This window comes from Zingiber officinale, chromosome 1A (genome assembly GCF_018446385.1).
Source record: "Zingiber officinale cultivar Zhangliang chromosome 1A, Zo_v1.1, whole genome shotgun sequence".
Taxonomy (NCBI): domain Eukaryota; kingdom Viridiplantae; phylum Streptophyta; class Magnoliopsida; order Zingiberales; family Zingiberaceae; genus Zingiber; species Zingiber officinale.
In genome coordinates, this window is record NC_055987.1 from 29,078,589 (window position 1) to 29,086,760 (window position 8,172).

An 8,172-nucleotide genomic window follows, 5' to 3' on the forward strand; every position below is an offset into this window, starting at 1 on the left:
CGATCACTATTAAGTTTTTGTTCCCAATATCTAAAACTTGAGATCATATCTCCATTTTATAATCTAAAAACTTGCTACAAATTGTAAATTAGTTTAGAAATTCAAATAGGCTAGGTCCAACATTGGATTTGAAATCTATCGTGTGTGATTGGAAATTTCTAATATTATTGTAATTTACCTTAAATCTTTAACTAAGTTTTGACTTAAAAAATAAATTGGGAATTATTGTTTTTGTAAACTAAAATTTGAAAGGGTGGGTCGTTCATTAAAATCCTTAAAGTACAAATGTTCCATGGCAACTTGCATAGAGCAAGAACTTCAATTGTAATAGTTACAACTAAGTTTTGACATCATATATAACTTCTCCTCTCTCAAACCTTCCTAGGGAATGTGAATTTGAAGAAATAATTTTTTAAAAAAATAAAAATAAATAAATTAAAATAAAAAATATTAAAAATAAAAATATATATATATATATATATATATATATATATATATATATATATATATATATATATATATATATATATATATATATATATATTTATTAATATTAAAAATAAAAATAAAGGAAAATAAAATAGAGTAAAATAGATTTTATTGATTAAAAAATTATATAATGAAATGAAATATATCTATAAAATATAAAATACATTTTTATAATATAAAAAAGTAGTAATATATTGAATAAAATAAATATATTAAGTAGAAAATAATAACCTAAAAGTTAAAAAAAATAATAAAAATAAAAATAAAAATAAAAATAAAAAATATAATAAAATAAAATAAAAATAAATATAATTATATTATAATTAAAATTAAAGGAAAATAAAATATGAGAAAAATAGAGTATATAGATTTTAAAAAAAATCATATAATTAAATGAAAAATATAAAAAAAAATATAAAATACATTTTTATAATATAAAAATAAGGAGTAATATATAGAATAAAATAAATATATTAAGTAGAAAATAAGTAACTTAAAATTTAAAAAATAATAGAATAAAAGTAGAATAAAAATGAAAATATAAATAATTATATTGAAATTAAAATTAAAGGAAAATAAAATTAGAAAAAACAGAGTATATAGATTTAAAAAATTGTATAATGACATGAAATATATAAATAAAATATAAAATACTAATATATATAGAATAAATTAAAAAGAATAAATAGAAAATAAATAACTTAAAAGTTAACAAATTAAAATTAATTATTTTCTGACATTGGGCTTGATGTTGGGGGATATTAGGTGAACATTTGAATTACATTACAAGCTCACACTCTCCTGCTTCGGCCACCGTTGTCTTCTTGAAGGAAACCTACATAGCTTCATTTGAGGCATGCCTCTAGCATCACCGACTTTCGATCATTGATTTTGTACGCAACTCTGTTGTTTGTTTAGTGGCTATTTTTATAATGGTTTCACCTAGGGTTTGTGTTATTGTTAAGGGCATATTAGAATAAGAGCAGAGCCATTATTACAGAATCTAAGAGTTTTTTTTCTGTGTATGATTGTTGATTTATGGTTACTAAGTTTGGAATGGCTACAAAAGGAGTGTCGACAAGTGGAGGAGCTGCTCTGCCCAGTTTCCAAGTTATGTTAACAGAGGATTGAACTAAAAGAATGAACTGGAAAAGTACTCTTTGTCATTTCAGGAAGTTTATTTCTTTTGTTAAATCGACTGTAGAACAAGAACAGATGATTCGAGGCACACCCTTTTCGTGGATCCTTGACCTCCCTATTAGTTCTTTTATTAGAGCTTAGGTCCAGAATATGTTTGATAATTGGGATAAGGAGGAACACAACTTCATCTTCTACGGGAAAAAATTGAAATTTATAAAGGTAGATGTTGCACTGATTCTAGGTCTAACGAACAATTGAGAGATAGTTCGTCTCGATTTAAATGAGGCCTCAAGCCCACTATACATAGTTTTTCCAAGAGTCTAATTGTTCTACGAGAAACTTATAAGGAAGTCAAGATTAAATGACAAGTTGTACTGTCAACTGTATATCCTGTATTTTTTTATAACTGTTCTATTTTATGGTAGTAGCAGCATTCTTAGAATACCTATTGATTCTGTCAGGAAGTTGAGAAGATGGAACGACCGGAATGATGTAGCTGGAATGCTGACCAAGTCGTCATGCCCCTAAGGGGGAGGGTATGATATCCTGTCTTCCATGTTGACCAAATCGTCATAAGGTCTTTGGTCAACACTACCTGCAGATAGCCACTGAGTTTCCTCGATCCCTTGCACCCCGATGCTCGAGGCGGATCCCACGAATATATAAGAAGTAGACTAAATAATAGCATAATAAAATGAATAAAGAGTGAGTATGATGACGTACCCTAGCCTAGGGGGCACCCTCTGGTTGATCGGTGAGCTGGTCATGACGCTCATCGAGTAGTCGTGGAACTGAAGGGTAGATGAATGTGAGCCAGAGGAGCCGAATCTGATGGCACAAAGCTAGATTTGACGACATAGAGCCAGATGCGGTGGGGATCTATCAGTACAAAGCTAGATGCGGTCTGGATTGTCAGAATATGATAGCGGTACGTAGGCCAGAATATAATAACAACTCAAAGGACGGATAATACCAATAGCTCACAATCATAATAGTTGTGCGAAGAGCGAAACACAGCGGCTCGATGGTCGGAATGCAATAATGGATCAGATGTCAGATCGACATTGAAAGCGTGCTATAGTATGAAGAACTCGGAGGATGGCGTCGGCTAACCATGAGGGCAATAAGGAAGAGGGGGAGATCGGAGATCTTCCCGGCACCGTTGGTCAGAGAGGTAGTGTAGCGTCCAAGGCTGAAAAGAGGAGGTCTAGCCGTATGAGGGAGGCTAGTGGCTAGACATGAGGAAGTCAATGTCGTCGGCTAGTTGTAGACGACAGAGAGAAAGGGGTGGCTAGTGTAAGCGACCATCACTGGTAGCGGTGCGAAGGCATGGCTAGTGGAAGAGACTTGGTGCTCATGTGCGTAGGTGGTGTGAATGAAGGGCGGTGTTGGCCAACGAAGAATCAAGGCTGGCTACAAAGCCGGTGGTTTACAGCTAAATGGTTCAATTGAACCTTGACCTAAAGTCCAAGTTTTGACTTTCTCTTGATGTATTTGCCCATACTTACCCACAATGCATCCCTAGCATTGGTTTATATGACATCTATACATCCAAAACCAATTATCATGCTATATGCCCCCAATGTCATATTTCTTGCATGAAATATAAACTAATTGTGCCAAATCCCTAGGTTTGAGACTCAAGTCCGTCTCCAAACCACTTGTCACATTCCATGACTCTTCTAAACTCCCAAGTAAAATTCACTTGAGATCCATTAGCCATGGGTCCCAAATTGACTCTTTGAGCTCCCCTAGAGCTCTTAACCTTGGTCACCTCCCTAGGTGACTCATCCATAATTACTAGGTCACATCGGTGCACCTCCGATGACACTTGGCCTACAAGCCTAACCTTTTTAACCTTGAATACCTTGTCCTTGGTTAATTTCTTCTTACCATTAAATGAATTTTCCTTGTCATTTATTGGCTTCTCCTTACTATAGTCATATGCAATCCTAGCATAAGACTTTCTCTTAGTCTTGGAGACACTAGATCGATATCCCAAACCTGATCTATCATTGTTGGATCTTTGGCTACCCAACACTATACTCAACCCTCTAGATCCAACATTGAATCTATCTAGGGTTTTCTCCAATTGATTAATCTTTGCTTTCAAAGCTTGATTTTCCCTTTCTAGGTCTCTAACCCTAGAGTTGATTTGTCCACATTGGACATTCCTAAACCTACCCTTTCTAGGCATGTGTCTCCCCTTCTTGGGATTAATGCCTTGATTCTACTAAGGTTATATGATCCACATTAACCCTACTCATATCATGATATTTAAATCCAAAATTTTGCATGGGTATATAATGGTAATCAAAATCATTTCTCCTAGCATGCATGGGAACATAAGAATTTGAATTTGAATTACGATTCAAATTTGGGTATACGTCCCTTATCCTTGAAACTCCCCCTTGATTTGAGCTCCTTTTCTTCTTCTCCTATTTCTTTAAATGTGCAAGCTTCTTGATTTCCCTCTTCTTGGGGCATTTGGTGTGGTAGTGTTCCTTCTCTCCACACGTGAAACATCGAATGCACATTCTCCTCCTTTGGGCTTCTTCTTTCCTATAACTCAAATTAAATTCTAAAGGAATTGAATTGAGTTTAGGAGTTACCTCTTTCTTACCCAATGAACACCTGCTCTTGTAGTGTCCCTTTTCATTGCACCCGAAACAAATGATGTGGTCCTTTGACTTGACTTCGGTGGAGACACTCACTAAGTTTACCTCCAAGACCTCTTCTTCATCCGTCTTGAATTCTTCTTCAACCCTTGAGGATGTTGATGATGCTTCCTCATCCTCCTTCTCCTCCTGATGTTGAGCATGGCTCAACTTCCTGTTGCACCACCTCCTCTCCTTGAGCAATTGAACCCATTTCCTTGGGCTCTCTTTCTTCTTGTATAGGCATAGGTTTTCCCAAGGAATCTTCTTTATTTTGCTCCAAAAATCGTGGACATTCTTGTATTTACCTACACAACTCATCACATCATTAGGTAAAATATCAATTAAAGTAGATATTACCTTATCATTTGCCTTTGATTATGAGGTTTGCTCCTTTGTCCAATGATGTGGTCAGAGTCTCTTTCCTTTCTTGTCTCTTGGGACATTGAATAACTCCTTGACCACCATCATGGTGTCCCAATCCGTATTGAAGAAGCCCTCCATCTTCATCATCTAATACGTGATGCCCCATAAGCCTCCTCCTTCGAACTTTAGAGGTGCTATCAAGCCGGCCATCTTCTTGCTTCCTCGGCGATTAGTCCGAAGGAGAGCGTCCTCGCTCTGATAACACTTGTTGGAGATCTTGCGGCTGGCTAGAAGAGGGGTTGGATAGATGACACCCCCAAATGATCACTTTCTAAGTATTCGTTAGTTGTGCAGTGGAATAATACAAGAACAAATACGAATATGAATACAAATATAAACAAGAAAGCTAATCTAAAGACAATAAGGAAATGCAAACCGCTAACACATTTATTTACTTGGTTCATAGATAATTTTCTCCTACTTCATGGCTATGCATAAGGTGGATGATCCCTCAATCCGTCAGTGAATTAGTCCCCGATAAACTCCGGCTAACTCAAGCCTCCTTGTGGGTGGACAAACCTCACCACAATTCCAACCAAGACCTTTTGGATTACACAAGCACTTGAGAACTAGTAGACTACTAATTAGACTTTAACCAAGTCCAATTTTGTCATCTTGGCCGGCTATCTCAAGCTCCTTCTTATAGAGCTTTGAAGAAAACAACCCTACTATTTTACCGTTATAAGTTGACTTGCGTATGCACCAGTTGACTGGTGCCTGGCCAAGGACTCTCTTAATGGCTCTCTACCAGTCGACTACTACAGTGAACTAGTCGACTGCTATAATGCACTAGTTGATTGCTACAATACACCAATCGATTGCTACAGTAACAACTACAGTGTCGTTAACTTCTACAATACCCGTTGCCTGCTACAGTACCCCGTTGACTGCTACAGCACCCCCCAAGATTTTTTTCTGAGTACAATCTCTCATGCACTCGTACCCTCATGACTCATTTAACTCTTCTTTGCAGCCTTGACATCTTACATTCAAGCTTACTTCCTTTGGTTCTCGTCCCTCGGATGCATCTAAGCCCGCGGCTCATCCCCAATGTCATCCTTCGCATATGTCTTGAAGTCGCTTCCCTTAGCCCTTGTCCTTGCTTCCTTGTCCACAGTCCCTCGGATGCTCCATCCTTCACGGACCCGAAGGCATTAAGCTGAGTCATATGTGTATCCTACAAACCTGCACACTCACATGCACATATCAAATAACAAGAGTAAACCTAATTTAAACCCTTTGCCCAAACATCAAAATACATGGTCACACTGGACCATTGGGATTTCTCCAATAGGATCAAGGCTGGCTACAAAGCCGGTGGCCATTGGAGGTGGCTTGGACATGTGCGCACGCGAGAGAGAGAGAGAGATTGGAGTTGCAGCAGGGGAGGTGGCATGCGTGAGGTCCTACGATGGTGTGGTCACGAGAGAGAAGAAGAAACATAAGGTGGAGACCACACAGAGGACATTGGTGAGAGGGGAGTCCTCCACGACGGAGACGGAGTCAGCGTAATCATCCTCATTTGTTGGCCCCCTCCTCCCCTTGAGGCGACGGTGAAATCCTCCAGCCAAAAGCCCCTCCTTTCTCCCTATGAACAATGCCCCATAAATGCCAAAACCCTTAAAATATAAAAAGACCAAACTGCCCATTGCCACCTCTATAATTTCTCTTGGGCCCTTGTGATATATCCGAATCACCTGTGATATTACTAATTGACTGTGTAGATGATTTTGAAAACTTAGCTAGGTTTAACTGGTGAAATGCAGTATACAGTTTCATGGCTCCTTAATTAGAAGCCATTGGCTTAGAGCTTACATTGAGACCAAAACCACTTGTTGTTGATTCAATGCCCAAAGCCCCTTTCTCAAGGAGTTTTCAAATATTTTAGCTATAAGTTAGATTATATTTTTCTCACAATATTTGTTATAAATATTATTTATTTTTATAATCACATTATAGGTATGGGTGTGTGAGCACATCATAATTATTGATCCATACCATCTTGAACAATTTCCTAGAATCCTATGGTAGAGTTGACCTAACTATCATGTTCACACAATCAAAAGTTGATAGACCGTGTGAATGCAAATAAAATTATTATAGATTTAATTCTAGCAGAGTCAGAGTTGAATTTAGTACCACACTGGACTCCTCCAACTCAAGGCCTTGAGTTGGTTGTCCAAGGATCTTCACATCAAGCCCAAGAAGGTATACTGTAGTGCCCAGAGATGGTAGACTGTAGTCAGTGCAAGGAAAAGAGAGAACAAATTAAAAATTTAAAGCAACAATTACATAGAGCTATTAAAAGTTTGGAGGATGCTAATAGCAACATGACAATGGTCATAAATGAAAAGGATAGTTTCTTAACAGCAAAGGATATTTTACTTGCTGAGATGGAGTGCATGCTTAAAGAAAAAGATCTTCAAATAAGTGAACTTTGTGAGTTATGAGATAGGAGTGACAAAATTGCTGACACTAGCAATGTTGTTGTGGACAATAAAATTTTAATTGTAAAAGACAAAATCATAGCCAATGTCGAAAATAAAATCAAAGAGCTCTAAAAAGTACTGCAAAGCAAGGTCTCAGAAGAGCCAGGAGCATCCCCTACCATGGATAAAGAGGGCATAAAACCTAATTCGCCAAGACTACCAACTAATTTTGGACTAGGCCCCAAGAGAAAGAGAACTTAGAGAAAATAAATATATGAGGGTAAAAAAAAAAGACAAATGGATTGTTCAAGATGTAGAACCAGAAGCTCCTATTCCATCAAAGACTGAAGACACATGTTCATCAAATATAGAAATTAAATGTGTTGAACTGAAGATGCTCAAGACCAAAATATTAAAGGTAGGGTCAATTGTAGGTAATTCGTTCTTTTGTAATCCTTAATAACAGGTTAATATTTGAATTTTTTCAGCAAGTGAAGACATTTTTAAGAAGAATAAAGATGGTGTGATAGTAGGTGCATTATTGATGCTAAGCCAGTTAAAGTAAGTTAGTTGGTAGCGTAATTGCATAATCATATAAACCAATGATGATTATTGCAGTTGAATAATATTTAATAATGCTAACTTTTGTTTGACTGATTATGTAGGGTTACGGTGCTTCTAATATGGTCCAACGATACTTTCTCATTAGATATACATTCATTTATGACAATATTTGATTAACTCAATACACCAATGGAGATTGTATAAATGCTTATTGGACTATTCTAGCTAATGAAGCCAAAACCTCTAACTCACCATACTACCCATCCATATTTTGTGGGGTTAGATTTGAAGTAAGTACTTGAGCACCCTATCTTGTTTTTATATATATTGGATGTAGTTAACTAAAATTTTATCTTGTTTACATAGGAAATGTTTGGAATGATGCATGTGGGCGCATTGAAACAAAGTGCTAAAACTGATGAAGACAAGCCTATTAGATATATTTTCTGTCCTCTAAATAATGAAGA